Source organism: Otolemur garnettii, unplaced genomic scaffold (genome assembly GCF_000181295.1).
Source record: "Otolemur garnettii isolate 467f Iridium unplaced genomic scaffold, OtoGar3 scaffold00214, whole genome shotgun sequence".
In the NCBI taxonomy this organism is placed as follows: domain Eukaryota; kingdom Metazoa; phylum Chordata; class Mammalia; order Primates; family Galagidae; genus Otolemur; species Otolemur garnettii.
Window position 1 is genome coordinate 1,527,386 of NW_003852609.1, and position 18,324 is coordinate 1,545,709.

General features: G+C 45.7%; 1 pseudogene; it reads right to left on the reverse strand.

The window, feature by feature from the left end:
• LOC100956038 overlaps positions 1-13,930 on the reverse strand; it is a 41,517-nt pseudogene extending 27,587 nt beyond the window's left edge.
• Between the last annotated feature and the right edge of the window lie 4,394 nt (positions 13,931-18,324).

The window sequence follows — 18,324 nt, forward strand, 5'->3', positions numbered from 1 at the left end:
GCCCTGGCCAAAAAATAAATAAATAAATAAATAAATTAGCTAGGCATGGTGGCACACGTCTATAATCTCAGCTGTTTAGGAGGCTGAGGTGGGAGGATCAGTTGAGCCCAGGAGTTGGAGGCTGCAGTGAACTATGATTGCTCCACTGTACTCCAGCATGGGCGACAGAACAAGACCCTGTTCTAAAAAACAAAACCACGATGAGCGTGCATACCCGCAAGGTTGGTTCATAGATGGATTTGCTATTACGAGGAGGTCAGTTAGGGTGAGGGGTCAGAGGGCATGTTTCTAAGATGGCAATGGAAAAGTAGGGTAACAAGAGGCTGATACCCAGCGCTGGGAAAAGAGAGAGAAGTGAGGTTTCTCCCAGGCATTGGATTTGCTGCTGTAGCAAGAGTAACGCTAGGTCACACTCACATGGTACTAGCTATGATACGGGCCATGTGTGTTAAATCATTGCATCCTCCCTCACAAGAAAGTTTGAAATAAGTATACCTATCCTCTCCCACTTATAAATAATGGAAACAAGTCCCAGAGAAATGAAATCAATTCCTGAAGTCACATAGCAGTCAGTGGTGGAGCTGTGACTCAAACCCAGAGTCAAGGCACCCCTCTGCTGCACTGCTAAAGCCTGGGGCAGGTGGGGACTGCAGTGCCACCAAAGCTTGGCAAGCTTTGTGCCTGGGCCTGGGGCTATGCCTACCCAGAGGAAGGGCCAGCTTTTTCTAATTGGCTCAAAGAGTCTTCTGCTTGTCAAGTTCTGTGTCCTCGAGGTTATATCTGTCCAGAGAGAACACTTTCTCTTCTTCCCTATAGGTGAGGTAAGGCCACCCTGTACCACCTCTCATTAGTGGTGGCTGGTGTGTGTCACAGCTGTGGGTGGATATGGCTACAACTGTGATGACTCCCGGTCTCACTGCCTAATAATTGTGACTTTTGTTTCCTTCAGTCATCCTTTTCTCTTCACATGACCAGACCAGCAGAAAGGAACTCCCATGAACAGGAGCTCAGAACCATCGTGGGCTGCCCATCGGCCACGCACCTCTGGTGGGAAGAGCAGAACTTTGTGCCGCCTGCCACATCGGATGGAGCAGGAACTCAGCAGCTTTCTGGGGGATAGTTGTGAACACACAGGATGAAACCAACAGCCACACTCAAAGGCAAAAGCTCACCCACAGAATACGTTTGTTGTGCTTGTTTTATGAGAAAAAATAAAAACTTCTGGCCTTTCTACTTTGGGAAATAAGTAGTATGAAATGAAAAGTTTACTTTTTCAGCAATAAAGTGTTCACTGTGCTTCTATGTCACAGCCAGGTGTGGAGTCAGAAGGCTCAGGCTAGGATCACAGGTCTGTACCTCCTGCCACATGAACTAGGGAAATGACCTCAACCCTTTGGAGCTCACATGCCTATAAGGAAGGGGAAACAGATAAATCTGTCTCAAATTGTTGTTGGGAGAAATAAGGGAGACAATACATGCGAAAGCTTCTAGGATAGGACAGGCACAGAGGAAGTCCTTGAAGATCTGGCAAACTGCAAAACACAGGGACTTTAGGGATAAGAGAGAGAGAGGCCAGCCAGCATTGATCGGAGTCAGGCATTGTCTCAAAGTTATTCATATTCCATTCTGCAAAAACTCTTGAGGTAAGCAACATTATGCATGTTGTGATACATAAGGTCTACACTTTATGTGCAGAGAGACTAAGTGATTGGACCAAGGTCGTGAAGTTTGAGAGTGACTGAACCAAAATTTGAAAATCAGGTCCACATGGCAATGAAGCCTCATGACCAAGTCTCATGATTCAGGGGGGAAATGGATGGATGGATAGACATGGAGAGTGGTGAGAATGGAAGTGAGAGACACCCCAAAGAAGGTGGGGTGAGGGTGGCTGGAGGCAGTCAGCCAAGTAAACCCACGTCTTTACCTCTTAGGAGCTACTGAGGCTGGAGCCACACCTCCGTGTCAGCTCATGACTCACCTTCATTGTATTTCTGACCAATTCTTCAGTAGTCACTTTGTGCCATCAGCCTGACCAATTTTCAAGTCTGTCCTTCTTGGAAATTCCTTTGTACCTTCCTGGGTGCATGTGATGGGCTGAATAACAGTCACCCAAAGATGTCCACATTCTGATCTTCAAAGCCTGTGGACATGTTTTCTTATATGGGAAAAAGAACTTCACAGAGATGATTAAGGATGATGATTATGAAAATAATCATAGCCATTTGCAAAGAGCTTCAAGATGTGCAAAGAGAATCTCACAGCACCTGTGTCCTCACCCCGTGCATTACTCCGCTGCACTGACCGCTGGTGCCCACGAAGACCCTATTACTTGCTGTGGGCGCATTGAGCCACACTTCAAACCCACGTGTGCCCAATTTCACAACCCTCCTCTCAACCAGAACTCTCAGCTGCCTCTTCATTTTATATTGTTCAACATTTCATTTGATTCTTACAGAAAGCCTCTAAGGAGGGTTTTTTTTTTTTAATCTTTTATTTGTAGATGAGAAAATTGAGATTCAGAGAGTTTAAGTGATTATACCAAGATCATCCATCCAGTAAGAGTTAAAGCCAGCCCTCAACAGATCAAAGCCTTTATTCTCTTTGATCTATTTGTAAGAAATAATTATTCCTCCTTCAGACACTCCAGGTCTTTGTAATTACCCCATTACTACAGCACAGTCCAATCACACATGGATGTGAGGTGAGCCTTTAGAATGCCAAACCCTTGTGGGTCAGTCTTAGTATGACATGAGGCACCAAGAACATTCAAAGAGGAAATCTTTAACTTGTCGCTCATAAATAAGTAGGGGATTTGATTCAAAACCTCCAGTTACATTTATCTAGTCCTACCTGCCTTTCCCCCAATCCTCTGATCTCCCTCGTATGTCAGAGGCTCATGTTCACCACCCACCCTCCAGCTTCTCTCCTCCCCTGGCTCTAAGAGACATTTTTCTCTCACTTTCTCCATCTCCTGTCTCTGAATCCCCTATTGTTGGATCTACTTAGCTGCTCTTCTTTCTTTTTTTCTGGAGACAGAGTCTCACTTTGTCACCCTGGGTAGAGTGCTGAGGCATCATAGCTCACAGCAACCTCAAACTCTTGGGCTCAAGCAATGCTCCTGCCTCTGCTTCTGGAGTAGCTGGGACTACAGGCACTTGCCAGGACGCCTGGCTGGTTTTTCTATTTTTATTACAAACCGACTCTCACTCTAGCTCAGGGTGGTCTTGAGCTCCTGAACACAAGCAATCCACTGGCCTCAGATTCCTGCAGTGCTGAGATTACAGGTGTGTGCCACTGCCACACTGGCCAGCTTCTCCTCCTTCACATCCCTTTCATCAACTTTTCAAAATTCTGCACCACAAGTTTTTACCTCACCTCAGAGCAAAGAGTTTCACAGCAGAAGTCCATTGGCAAGGCCACAAAAGTGGTCTCCTCACCTAGAATTCGAGGGAGGGGAGAGGTGGTGAGAGGGCAGCCTGGAGACAGTGACACTTGGTGATCTTTAACTCACACAGCAAACCCTGTGTGACTGCTGCTTTTCTTCCAGATGCTGCTCCGTTCGGCTTATCCTGTGATTTATTTCTTATCTTCTCAATAAGGCTGAGGTGTAGCTATTTCATTTGAATAAACCAGTTTAGAGACAATTATCCATGGGACTCCTCCCTGAGCCCTCTCCTTTCCCCATCCCAAATCGTCTAAGAAAAACTGTGCCTTCCTCAAGGTCAGGTACTGTGTCTAACTGTCACTTTACTCTCTTTTCATAGAGAGCTGGGGACACAGAATTTATCTGAACAAAATGCTCACCCCACCTGCAGCATGACTCCAAAAGTGGTCGTCTTTGGCTCACCCCCTCCACCCACTAGTCTCACCACCCTCCCGGCCACGGCGTTCAAGCCTATGAGGGTCTCAGATTCCTCGGGCAGCTTGTCGGGTGGACTTCTGCCTGTGTCTAATGGAAACTCTCCCCTTATCCATGCAGAAGCTGAGCCTGGGGCGGCCAGCCTTGGTCAGCGCTTTCCCCATCACATTTCACAGCTTCTCGAGGCAGTTGCAAGTACAGAGCAGGAATTTGGCACTGACGTTCTTCAGGTGATTTTCTAGGCGCCAACCTGGACCTATTCCCAGAAAGCCATATGGTTTACAGGTTATCTTTCTACATATGTTTCCAGTAAGTTTTATGCTTTATCACTGAAGTCAGATTAGATTGAACCAAAATTCTCCTTCAATTTTGGAAAAGCCACTTCACCTCTGAATTGTTTATTCTTTCTTTCTTTCTTTTTTTCTTTTTCTTTTTTCTTATCTGAGACAGTCTCACTTTGTCACCCTGGCTAGAGTGTTGTGGCATCATAGCTCACAGCAACTTTGAACTCTTGGGCTCAAGTGATCTCCTTGCCTCAGCCTTCCAAATACCTGAGATTACAGATGCCCACCACAACAACCAGCTAGTTTTAGAGACCTCTGAATGTTTTTACTTACCCATCAAAGAAAAGAAAGCACTGACCCCAAGAATAAAGGAGGAGTCCTGGCACAGTGGCTCCCAGCACCCTGGGAGGCCAAGGTAGGGTGGATTGCTTAAGCTCAGGAGTCCTACACCAGCCTGAGAAAGAAACTAGCCAGGTGCTGTGGTGGGTGCCTGTAGTCCCAGGTACTTTGGAGGACCACTTGAGCCCAGGAGTTTGAGGTTGCTGTGAGCTATGACACCACGGCACTCACCCAAGGCGAGAGAGTGAGACTATCTCAAAACAACAACAAGAATAAGAATAAAGAAGGAGATTTGGGTTCTCATCCTGACTCTAATAGTCAAGTCTTGGGCAATTTCCCAAACCTCTGACAAGTGGCCCTGATGCCCTCCCTTATGCGGCCACTAGGATGCTCCTGCCCACCCTTCCCTTTCTATCTTCTTTCTTTCTCCTTTAATGAGGGTCTGATGACTCCAACCCTTGCCTGGATCCCAACCTCCTACCTTGTCTGAGAGGCTTCCTTTAGTAAAATCCTTACTCATATAATTCCATCTTGCTGTCTGCTTCTCAAAAGACCCTGATGAACTCAGGCCTCCTACCTATTGTTCCAAACACATTTCTTCATTATGCAAATTCTTTCATCAGAGTCCCCCAATCTTGTATCCATCTCCCTTGCAGACCCAGAATTAATTTTCTCAACAAAGATTTACAAGACTGTTTTGTGCCAGGCACTGTGCTAGATGCTGGTGGTGACAGTGATGACCAAGCCAGATATGGTCTCCTGGAGTCCACACTCCAGTGCAATGTTCCTCTGCCTTCTTCTCTCCTTATCAGAGTTGTACTACCTCATCAAGAGCTCCATCTGAGCTCTCCCTATGTCTACTCAAATCACCCAGCCCAGAGTCATCTGGCATCTGCAGGGCTTCCCTATCAAGACAGCCACTCTGTGCAGGATTTCACTCCTGTGGTTTGGAGACTCTATATGGCATAGGTGAAAAGATTTTGCAGCTATAATTAAGGTCCCTAATCAGTTGACTTTAAGTTACTCCAGAGGGAATTTATCTCGAGTGGGTCTTACCTAATCAGGTGACTCCATTGAAGAATTTCTAACAGTCAGAGAGAGCCGAGTCAGAGAGATTGAAGCAGCAGAAGCAGCTCTCTGTTGGCTTTTAAAGCAAGCTACCGTGTTGTTTTGAATAACTCAAAGCCCTTTAAAGATGTAGGTAATATCTGTACCATTTATAAACAAAATAAAGCCTTATGATTTATTTTGCTTAGATAAAGTGACAACAAGTAATTTAACGCTGCATAGTTAGCTTCGTAGTTTCTGCATATTTGGGATGTGTCCCCACAGCAGATCCATTGCTCCTAATGGCTGTTGTTCCCATTGTAGGGATCACAGCAAAACCTGCCCTTTTCCCTTGGTTGGTTCACTGAAAGATCAACTGACAATTATAGCAGATTAATAACAGAAAGTTTTATTTCCAAATAACATGCACGGAGGCGGGGGGGGGGGACCCCAAGCATGATTACCCAATGTCTCAATAATGGTCAGAGACCTTTATAGATGCCTTTTAGAAGGGAGGAGGGAGAATGGGAAAGTATAGGTGCAGTAAGAGGTTGCGAGGAGGGACTTGTCAGTGGAGGCAAACAGATTGACTTGTAAGTTAGCCTAAGAGACAGGTATTGTGTTTTAAATGACTCGGGCCTGGTCTGCTAGCATTCAGAACAGGAAGCCAGCAGCCCCTTTTGATTTCCAATCAGTTTATCGGGTTTGTTACAGATAGAGGGAAGGCCTCTTCCAATGCTTTCTCATCATGAATGGTCTTTAATTCAAAATATTTTTTATGTTACGTAGTCATATTTTGGGTTAAATTTCCTGAGCTCCTTCACCATTGTTCTCTAAAGGTACTGACACCAGCCTAACTATTATGCTAAGCAATAACATCTCACCATTAGGCTTTAGCAGTTTCCCAACACAGATCACATTCCTTCCACATGGTATTCTCGAACATACAGAAGCTATTTAACATTGAACGCCTCCTTTATTTTAAGAGACAGAGTCTCACTCTGTTCACCCAGAGCTGGAGTGCAGTGGTGTGATCATAGCCCACTGTAACCTTGAACTCCTGGGCTCAAATGATCCTCTCGCCTCAGCCTCCTGGTGGGAAAACGCTAAAATTATAGCCAAATAGAGAGCTCATGAAGAAAGTCACAATTGACTTCCATTTGAACTGTTGTTTACACTTAAATATATGTGAAATTTGATGAGCCTGAATGAATACAAGTGAGGAACCAAACAATTACTGCTGCCAAAGAAGAGAAAGTTGCCCTGAGAAGACCTTCAGTTCTGCCCTTTCCCAGAGCATGTCTCATGGAAGCTTAATGCTGAATTAAAGCCTCATAGAAATATTATCAGGGGATCTTGGTCTGGGACGATGGTTGACCTTCATAACCTTGCATAATCCTCTAAAGGATGCTACACCCCGCCCCCCATTGGGTTCACCTGATTTGTACTTTGTATAATTTATCTCCCACAACTCATCCAATGGAAAGGAATCTCCTGCTCGGAGAAAGTTTTTGCGCTCTGCAAATGTAGTGACACGTACCACTTAGGAAGGGAAGACCCCTCAGTATGAGAGTGCGTGTGATGAGAATAAGTTGGAGTCAGTCAGGCTGGGCCAACACGACACGGCTGGTCTGGTCAGTTTAGATCTTAAGTGACCTTTACCTCCTGTCTCCCAATCTTACTGTTTTATAAATTTAACTCCCACCCTAAAGAAGCCTATTTTGAGTAGTTTAGGAGGATTGATTTAGGAAATTAACTTTTAAATTGGAATGTTGTTTTGCATCATGAGTTATGCTGATGATTGTTGTTAAAGATAAAGATTAACATGGTTTTTACTTTGAACTTTCATGTATCAAACTGTGATTTTGGAAATGGAAGAACAGAGTAGTCTTGGACAGGCTACTCTCACTATTCTCCAGAATCACTAGCCTCTGACAAATAAAAGATAGGACGGAGACACATCCCCATCTCTGCATATTGGCTGACAGTGGCAGGTGGCCAGATCCCCTCCATCCGGTAATATTTCAGCTGAACTAAAACAATTAGGCTGAACTAAAGCAGAACAGAGCAGAATAAAAACAAGAACCTAAACTGATGTTCATGCATTAGATGCCATTAGTAATATAATAGGGGGCCATGACCGTATAGAGTCATGGCCCCCTATGTGTACAATGTCCCTTACATACTTGAATTATCCTGTTTGTTTTCACTCCACCCCTCCCCAGAAGCAGTAACTTCACATCTACATGAATCTTATGGTGACCAGCTGTTGCTCCTCCCCACAGTTTTGTGCTGGCTGACAGGGACAATAAACCAGGAGGGGATGAAAACACAAAGGAGCATACAAAAATAAATGACCTGCTTTTGACTGTGTCCCCTTTCTCAGTGGAATCTGGGAACTTCCTGTGTGGGCCCTTTTATGGCCACTTCTAGACCTTCAAAGCTGTGGTAGCTGAGACACAGGTAAAAAGAAGAAAGAGGTCCAGCTGGAAACCAAAGCAATTTCCCAGGGAGAAAGTGTCCCAGGGTGGCCCAGTGATCTTCATTGTTTCCTGCTAGACAGTCTCCTCTTTCCCGACCTCAAACACAACTGTTTAATGAAGGTTTGTTTCATTAAAGGAGGATATTTTGTTTATATTTCTTTGTCCTTTTGGATATTACCTATGGGCTCTGAACACATGTGCCAAGATGAAAGAACTGAACAAGCACAGAGAAAGGGTGTTTTGTTCTATATCCTAAAGGCAGGAGTGGGGACATTTGCACAAGGGTGGAACTACACGGGAGTGGCTAAACTGGTGTTTCCAAATACTTTCAAACAGGCAGAGTTGCTAATTTGTCTTATCAGATGCTCAGCATGATTTATCTAAACCAAATTCTTCTATCACATGAAGAACTTTTCCCTGGAAAAATCAGAACTCCCACCTTTGTGCAGAAACAATACTGAATGGCTAGCAAAAACTGAGATTGTGTTAGCAAAACACGGACAATACTAGGACTGTGATTTGTGTACAAAGCCAAACATCCAAATGAGAACCATAGAACACAAATGGTCTGGGACTTTGTAAACTAATATCGTCACACATTTTGATTAGCAAGGTGGTTGGTTTGTCTCTAAATGCAGCTGGATTGATTTATCCCCATTACTGTTGTTGCTGGAATTTCTTTCTGTAATAGGTCGTTGGTCTTAGACAGGGGTCCTCAAACTTTTTAAACAGGGGGCCAGTTCACAGTCCCTCAGATCATTGGAGGGCAGGACTGTGGGCCTTGAGATGAGTTGACTGCTAAGCAGGACAGGCAGCAATGGCAAAAATACGGGGCGGGCTGATAAATGTCCTAGGTGGGTGCATGTGGCCCATGGGCCATAGTTTGAGGACACATGGGGCTTTATACTATTTGGGGAATTACACTTGGGAAGGACTTGACAGACTTAAATATGGATTAGTGACTGAGTGAGGGTATTAACCAATGAATGCAGTTCTTCCAGCATTAGGGTGGAGGAAGCAGCAGGAGGCCCACTCCAGAAAGGGCCTAGCTTACATGAAATGCTAAAAAATCTGCTTTTTTTCCTGTCTTTCTTGTATTCAGAGAGTAGTTTGGATTTTAAAAAGTCTGTTTGGTTAGGCCTGGAATATGGGGGTCCTTGTCCAGCCCTGAATGTGGAAAAACTTGTATCACTGTCACCCTATCTGTCTTGAGGTAAAAACTGGGGTTTAACAGATCTGGGGTTCTGTGAGCTAGGACAGGGAGGGGTTCACTGCTGGAATCCTCTGGGCAGCTTTCTATTAGGAGTTCCATCTTCAGGCTGCCAAGAAGGTCCTGGGGAGAACAAGTGAACTGATCATTGTTGATAAACATTTATCATTTGATTATTTTTAACTGACTTGTTCCAATGAGAAAAAGTATCATGACTTCACTGTAGAAAAATCTAAAAATACAGACAAGAACACAGTAAAAGATTTTTAGTTTTCAAAACTTCCTGTGACCAAACAAACAAAAAACCTCTCCACTTTCTCATGTACATTATATATCCATTTGGATTTTCTTAGGATGTAAATGAAAGAGAGGCACTTGGACCGGCAGAGATCTCAGACCACCGAGGTTGTACGAAAGGTCTTTATTGGTGGGGGGAGGGAGGCTGCAGAGCAGCACCAAGGAGGAGAGAAAAGAGAAGAGAGAAGAGGAGGAGAGGGAGAGAGATAAGGAGAGAGTGGAGAAGAGGAGAGAGAGAGTAGAGAAGAGCGAGGAGGAAGATGGGAGAGAAAGAAGGCGGGGGTGGGGGTGGGTAGGGAACATATTATATAGGGAAGTTTTAGAATGGTGACAGGCTGGTGGGATAACCAATAAGGAGTTATTCTTCCAGCGGAAAGAGCCATTAGGGGCGGACAGCGGGAAATGGGAAAGGGTGATGAGGTAAGCAGGCCACTCTCTGTGCTAGGGAGGAGTTGTAACTTTAAGGGCAGGAAGGGGCTTTTGGGGGGGGGGAAGAGGCTTTCTGAGGCAATAACCTAACAGTAAATATAGTAAAATTGCATGCAATTCAAGGTTTGATTATAAAGTCAGCTAATAAGGGAGGAAAATTAGCAAATTATCCCTAAACTGTTCTCAAATCCCTCATAAGGTACGGTGTAGTTTTCTGTCTGTAACCCTCAAAAGTACTAATTATGCATGCAAAGGTTTGAAAAGTATTCAATTAGCCTAAATGAAGAAACAGTAATATCTTAAAGTCGCCTGGAGAGGGCAGAGGGGGATTTTAAGGTAACCATGCTTCCTGACAGTACTTATTCTGTTATGTTGGAAGGAGCCAAGGAAATTTTACCCCCCAATATGACTACTTACCATAAAGAATATTATGAATTAAAGACCATTCACGATCAGAAAGCATCGGAAAGGGCTTCTCCTCTATCTGCATAAACCAGACTGACCTGATCAGGGAATCAAAGGAGGCAACTGACCTCCTTTGCACACCTGGCCCAAATCGTTTAAGACACTATACCCGTCTCTCAGGTTAACTTACAAGTCAATCTATTTCTCACACCTATTTATCATCCCTAACAACCACTTGCAGCACCCACACTCCACGTTCTCTTACTCCCTTCAAAAAGGCATCTATAAAAGTATCTGACCATCATTAAGACATTGGGTAATCACACTTGTATTTCCCCCCATGTGCACAGCATCTGGAAATAAATATTTCTCTTATTAATCTGCCGTAATTGTGAGTTGATCTTTCAGTGAACCAACCAAAGGAAAAAGGGTGAGTTTTGCCGTGATCCCTCCATATTTAATATTAAGCAATTATAACTTCGATCCATATTATAGTTGTGTTTATTGTGCAGATTAAGTAACAGAACAGAGTCACACCTTCCTGGAAATTAAACTCCAGAGCTGATGCCTAAGACATACATATGATGTAATACCTCTCTGAGACAGAAGGACTCAAATCATACAGGCTAGCTGTTTTGGAGCCAACTTTTTTCACTTAGAAAGATACTTTAACCATTTTCCCAGGACAAATGAAATATTCTGAAACATTTTCTATTTATAGGCTTTTGTTCAAAGCTTGTTTGAATCAAATTATATGTCCATGGCTTGTTTTGGAGACAGTAGTTTATCTACTTGAACTTTATAAATAATTTTCACCATAAATTATTGGGTGGGTCTTCTCTGGTACACCGGAATCCAAAGGCACCACATGCAGCCATGGCAGGGACTGAGGAACAGATGCTAAAGGGCCGCTGTGTCCCAGGAGTGAGCGCTCGAGGGCAAATGAGGGCACATCACAACCCCAGTATTACCATAACTAACTCTACTGTTAATTTCTTTCCACCACCCAAGATATTTAGTTTTCTAGTCATTTATTAATTACACTGTTCTATGAAAGTGATTTTGCACCCATTTAAATATAGGGCAGCTGCTAGACATCAACAAGCTAAATGAGGCGAGACTAAAAAGAGAAAAAGCTGAAGACAGAAACAAGGCAGTTATGGAAATTTCAAGAATGGCACAGAAGACATTAGCAGTGAAGTTAAAGAAGGGGCAATATGAAAGTGCTAGATTTGAAAACCATAGGGAGGAAGAATTGGCAGGGATTGGTGATTAACTAGAGACATGCATGAGGGCGGATACCCAGGAAAAGTGAGGTCTAAGAGAACAGAGGTCTTCTCAAGAAGACCCCAAGGGGGTGGCGCCTGTAGCTCAAAGAGTAGGGTGCCGGCCCCATATGGCAGAGGTGGTGGGCTCAAACCCAGCCCTGGCCAAAAAAATAGAAGACCCCAAGGATGCACCTGCCTGGGTTCTCCCCATGGTGACTCAGCTCTTAGGAATTTGTAGACTTAACTTCCTGGGCCTGGAAACTTCCCCCTCTGTAAAAGCTAGAACTGCTTCTCTAGCTTCATTCAAACTGACCAATGAGAAAGGTCCCCTGGGCTGGAACTTTTTGACTAGAGATAAAAAGGAAAAAACTGAGCCAGTCGGAGAGCATGGCCATTTTGAATTCTTCTGTGCCATCGCTCCGCAAGCAGAAAGAAAGCCCTTCCTCTCTTAAACAGTGTTTGGGTGTTCGTTCTCTCCTTTGGGCCTCATCTTCCTGTAACAAGTAGGACCCAGGCGTCAGCCTGCCCACCTCCCTATCCCCAGCCTGCGGAGCCCAGAGCTCTCACCTGCCTGGACTTGCGTCCATTCTCCAAAGCTGCATTTCCCCTGCTTCTCCTGCTGTCTCACTACTTCCTTTCTCAGGAACTGCTTCTGCCCATACCAGACCCCCCTCCGCCCAGTGAGAAACTCATCTTCCTCTTTCCTGTCCCAAACTAGCTCCTACACAGCCCACGTCTATGAGCTTGGTCGTTGCAGCAAGTCACAGGCTGGCTGATACGGCACTGTGCCTTCTCCCTGGCCTGCCTCTAGTAAAGAAGATATAAAAGTGAAATGATTTCCTTTCGGCTCTTCTGTTCAGGGAGGCCATGGGATGCAAGCAGAAACTTGCCAAGGGAGTTTCTGGGAAAACTTTCTTAAAAGAACTTTCTTAAAAGAACACTGCTAGGCTAGGGGCAGTGGCTCACGCCTATAATCCTAGCACTCTGGGAAGCTGAGACCGGTGGATTGCCTGAGCTCAGGAGTTCCAGACAAGCTTGAGTGAGAATAGACCCCTCCCATCTCTAAAAATAGCTGGGTGTTGTGGCAGGAGCCTGTAGTCAGGAGGCTGAGGCAAGAATTTGAGATTGCTATGAGCTATGATGCCACCACACTCTACCAAGGGCAACAAAGTGTAAAACAAAACAAAACAAAACAAAAACCACTGCCCCTGCCCCCTTATCTTATTACTTATTGCAGAAAAGACCTTTTTCCTCTTTTTTTCCTCTTCCTGCCGTGAGTATGAACTTCACATGTGAACCCACAGCTGCTACCTAAGCACAAAGAAACCAAAAACCCGAGGATGGTTAAGTGGAAACACAGAGTGTGGGTCTCTGAGGTTATCACTGAACAGCTATATCTATGCCAACAATTATAAACCTCGCATTTTAAATAAATTCCCGTTTATTTAGGCCACCATGTGTCTAGTGATCTACTACTTTCAGCCTAACTTATCTCTAACAGCTACAGAAGACCTTGCTGTGATATTTTGGGGGCCCCAAAGAGGTGAAAATCACACAAGCTCTCACCATCTTGCTTGCCCCCCATTCTCTATTTCTCCTCCTTTCATCTCCCCATCTCCTCTGAAGAGCAAAGCAAAGAATCCCGATTTCCCATAGAACACTTGTAATCAGGATGACTTTTTTTTTTTCTTTAATGTTAGACATCTCTGCCTCCATCTCAAGTATTTACCAAATATTTTTTCCCAATAAGGTCAAGTCTCTCCCTAAAGGGAATCCTGGTGCCAGGTGTTCTGATAAAAATATCCTCTACTTTCCTACATAAAATATAAAGTCTTTCTAAAAAGGATACCAGTGCTTAGAGCCCCAGATACTGAGAACAGAATAACACTGCCGATATTGATGAGATAATTCTGCAGAGCAATGAGAATCAAGGACAGTGAAGACTCCCTCTGAGTGGAGAGTGGGGCCATCCAAGGCTGCCCAATTTCACTTGGTCCCTCCAGACAAGGAAGGTCATTTCCATGGGGCTTATTCATTGAGCATGTTCTCAATATCTTGCACATCCATTTTGAGATGACACTGTAAACCCTGGAGAAAGTCTAACTGTCTCAACTAGCTGCACCTGAGACCCTGCCCTGAATTTGATCAGCCAGGGAAGGCTCACCAGAAAAAACGCCAGAGCCGGCGGCGCGCGTAGCCTGGCTCAGAAAGTTCCCGCGCTCAGCCAGCAGAGGGCAGCCGACAAGACCGCCGGGACTTGGCTCGGACAGCCGGAGACAGACGGCAGCTTTGGCAATGCTAGTTCGCATGTTCTGTACTAGTAATGATTGAGACCAGTTGGAATCAATGAGAATGTACTTCCTGATGACTGAAGGAGTGTGGAGAGCCTTCCCCTAAATATGGCTCTCTGGTATAGGAGAATGCTGAATTAAAGGCCCTTAGAGATGTAGCTACTGGAAGGAGCTCCCCACCCCACCCCAACCTCCCCACACAAAGACCAGGCTGACAGCCAAGGAGCAATTGTTTTTCCTCCCCGCCCCCACCCATCTCATCATCTATTGCAGAAAAGACCAAGAATGTAACCACACCTGAAGAGGCTCCTTTGGGAGATAATATCTCACTAGCCCAAAGAGAACCATTTCCAAGTTAATGACAGGGTCCAGCGCAAAGGCCATTGATCAAGGCAGAGCGCACAGGGGTGTGTGCACCAACCCGGAAACCCCAGACCCTCACCCTGCCAGCCCGCCTGGACCCTCACGCTCACTTCCTTTCCTAACTCAGCCCTTCTCTAACTGGCACAGAGCGAAATAAATGGCCTTGTTGCCCACACTGAACCTGGACTCGGGTTCCATTTCTCACATCTCAGAAGAATCTCTCATTTTGGTGCTGAAAACCTGGGATGGGGAGAAGCCCCCTTGCCGGGCCGAGATACCCACTACCAGACTCATTCCTGGCTAATGGACTCTTGTTCTGTGGAGATGAAGGAAACAGGGGACTTCTCGGACCCCCACCTGGAATCTATCCATTTACTAGTGAAGTGAGCATTGCCTTTATAGCCCCTCTCTGAGACTGTTAACCTCTCCTTCCCTTACTCTCCTCTCCAGTTCCTATAGCATCTCTCTGAGCCTTCCAACCTCTTTTTCCCTTACTCTCCACACCATCTCCTCTCTCCCTCTTCCTCCATTTTTAGGCTGAAAATTCCAACAGTTCATGCTCCCTAAATCCAGCACTGGTCTTGGACTTCCCTGGCCAGAGACCCACCTATGCAGTGCCCAGTGCGTGGGGGACACCCCTCCCAGAGCCTGGACCACTCTCTTTGGGCTGGTCAGAGGTCCACCAGCCATGCTTGGTAACCTCCCAGCCCCAGCCCCAGCCCCAGCCGCCTCCTCCTCCTCCTCCTAAATTCCCTTTCATCCTCACTACCTCATCTATTTTCTACCTTCAGTTTCCTATATGGGGACTGCTCAGTCACAGGATTCCCCCTTCTTCACCTTACGCTACCTCTTCACTCACCTTAACCCCTACACCTTTATCCTGACCTTAAATCTAAGTGCCCCATCTTTTTCTGTAATACTACTTGGCCTATGTACAAACTAGACAATGGCTCGTGATGGCCTGATAATGGCACCTTTGACCTTTCAATCCTTACTGACCTCAACAATTACTGTCAAAGATTAGGAAAATGGTCAGAAGTCCCTTACAACCAGGCCCTTTACCCTCCTCCAAAACATCCCTTCTTTGTGTTGGTCGTTTGAACCCACTCAAATTGTTCTTGCATGGGCCAAAACAACGCTCCCTGAATTCCCCAAACCCTCCAACCCCTATTGTCCTTCGCAAACAGACTTCCCCCTGCTGTCTCCCCACAACATCCCCCTACTCAGAATTCCACCCCATCTTCCCTCTCTCCACCACCCCCTACCTGCCTTCTACCGCCTGTGGGCAGGAAAGGAAAGATGGTGAACCCAACTTCCCCACCTCATCCTAGATCTAGCCATGTCTTTGGACCTTCCACTTCCAGACCACTACAACCTCTGTACCCTCTCTTGGATGTAGCAGGAACAGAAGGTATTGTTAGTGTTCATGTCCCTTTTTTCTCTCTGACCTATCTCACATGAGTTAGAAATAGGTTTGTTCTCCACAGATTCACCAAAATACACCAAGAATTCAGATATCTAACCCAATCATGTGATCTGGCCTGGCATAATTTATATATATGTCATCCTCACCTCCACCCTAACTTTGGCGGAGAGGGAACAGGTCTGGACCCAGGCACAGGTCCACACTGAAGATCTACGAAGAACAGACCAAACCCTGCAGGAGGGGACTAAGGCCATCCCTGGGGAAACCCCAATTGGAATTACCAAACTTATGCTCCTGGAGTTCGCCTCTGACCACATGGTCTAGTGTCTCTTAGAGCAACTTTAAAAAGCATCCCATAAGGCCGTCAATTATGACAAACCAAAAGAAATAACCCAGAAATGGGATGAAAATCCTGCCCACTTTTAGCCTCTCTTAACCACGCCCTCCACTGCTACACCTCCCTATCACTGGAAAGCAACAGGCAGCCTCATTATCAACATGCATTTGATCTCCCTGTCTGCACCCGAAATCCAGAAAACTCCATAAATCCCCCTAGAGCCCTCAGACCCCCCAACAAGATCTCTGTGATCTGGCCATCAAGGTCTTTAATAACTGAGAAGACGTCTCTGAACTACAGTGCCTCTCAGAGCTCCAGTTATGAGCTTCTGCCATTAGACAAGCCCCGGCTAGTTATTGAAACTCTTCTGGAGCTAGGTGCAGTGGCTCACACCTGTAATCCCAGCACACTGGGAGGCTAAGGCAGGTGGATTGCTTGAGCTTAGAAGTTCGACACCAGCCTGAGCAAGAATGAGACCCCATTTCTACTAAAAGTGAAAAAACTGAGGCAAGAGCATCGTTTGAGTTCAAGAGTTTGAGGTTGCTGTAAGATAGTACACCCTGGCACTCTACCAAGGGCAACAAAGTCAAACTCTGTCAAAAAAAAGAAAGATCGAAAGAAAGAAACAGAGTAAGATCTCAAGGATACCGTTTTTACCATCCCCATCCATGAGCTCTCCCGACCCCTCTTTGCCTTCACCTGGACCAATCCTGATTCCTCCACCAGCCAACAACTCACCTGGACGGTCCTCCCACAAAGATTTAGAGATAGTCCCCATTACTTTGGTCAGGCACTCAGGCAGACCTCCAGCAGTTAAGATTACTGAAAACTCCACAGTTCTTCGGTCTGTAGATGACTTCATCCTGTACAACCCTCCCCCCACTGCCTGCTGGCAAGACACCTTTCACTTACCCCCTTTCCTCACCATGAAGGAGTATGGAGTGTCCCCTTCTAAGCCCCAGATAACCTCTACCTCTGTCCAATACCTCCGTATCCTCTTACAGAAATGAGAAAAACTCATTCTCCTTGACCACATTCAGGCCATCTCCTTAGCCCTTCTGAACAAAAAATGACCTCCTCTCCTTCCTGGGGTGTTCTAGGATATTTTAGAGCCTGGATTCCATCGCTTCTCGGCCTTTTGGCTAAGATCAAGTGTAGAGCCTGGATTCCCAGTTTTGAGGCCTCAGCTAAACCTCTATACACTGCCGCTAAAGGTTCCCCAACCGACTTCCTAAACCCGCACCAGCTTTGGCCAAGTGCCTTCCTCTTCCTACAATCCTGTCGGTCCCAAACCCTCTCCATCCATCTCCCTGATCTCTGCTATCCATTTTACCTCTCAGTGTCAGAACACCAAGGATGTGCAGAAAGGTCCTGACGCAGAAACCTCACAGTAATCATCTCCCAATAGCATTCCTCTCAAAACATATGGAATCCACAGGCCTAGGCCACCCTTGCCTCTGAGCAGTGGCAGCCACATCCCCCTTTTCCTGGAGGCCCAGAAACATCGCCTGCCATGCCCCCACATATCTACTTACCCATCATAACATTCCATCCCTCTTAAAATGCCAACAGTTGTCCTCTTTACTTTCTGCACCTTGCTTATTCCAGCTCCTAATTCTCCTTATAGAAAACCCTAACTTCCACTTTCTCCCTGGCCTGGCATATAACCCTCATCTCCATTAGCCGCCCTCCACTCACATGACTCTCACACTTTCCAGAACTCATTCCATGATTGCTGGTCTTCAGTCATGGTAACATTATGCCCTGTTCCCAACATCTCCCTCTTTCCTTTACCTAACCCTGAAGACAGCTGGTTTATTGATGGCAGCTCTTCTAAACCCACTGCTCACTCCAGTGCTAAGGCAGGCTTTGTATCTTCTTCCCAAAGCCTCACTTCTACTACTCTGCCCACCCCCACCCCCCCGGCACCTCCTCATAGCAGGCAGAACTCTTAGCCCTCACAAGGCCGCTCTATTATCATATACACGGATTTTAAGTATCCTTTCCACATAATCCATCACCATGCAGCCATATGGCAAGAAAGAGGATTCCTCACCACCCGGGACTCTTCTATTGTCAGTGCCACACTCATTAAAAACCTCCTGAATGTGGCCACTCGCCTGAAGGAAGTGACCATCATCCACTGTAAAGGCCACCAGAATAAAACAGGTGCAATTTCTAAGGAGAACCAAAAAACTGATATAGAAGCCAAATGGGCAGCTCAAAACCCCTGCACCTCGACCACCCCAGAAGGCCAGTACTTGTCCTTTCATAAATTCTCTTCAG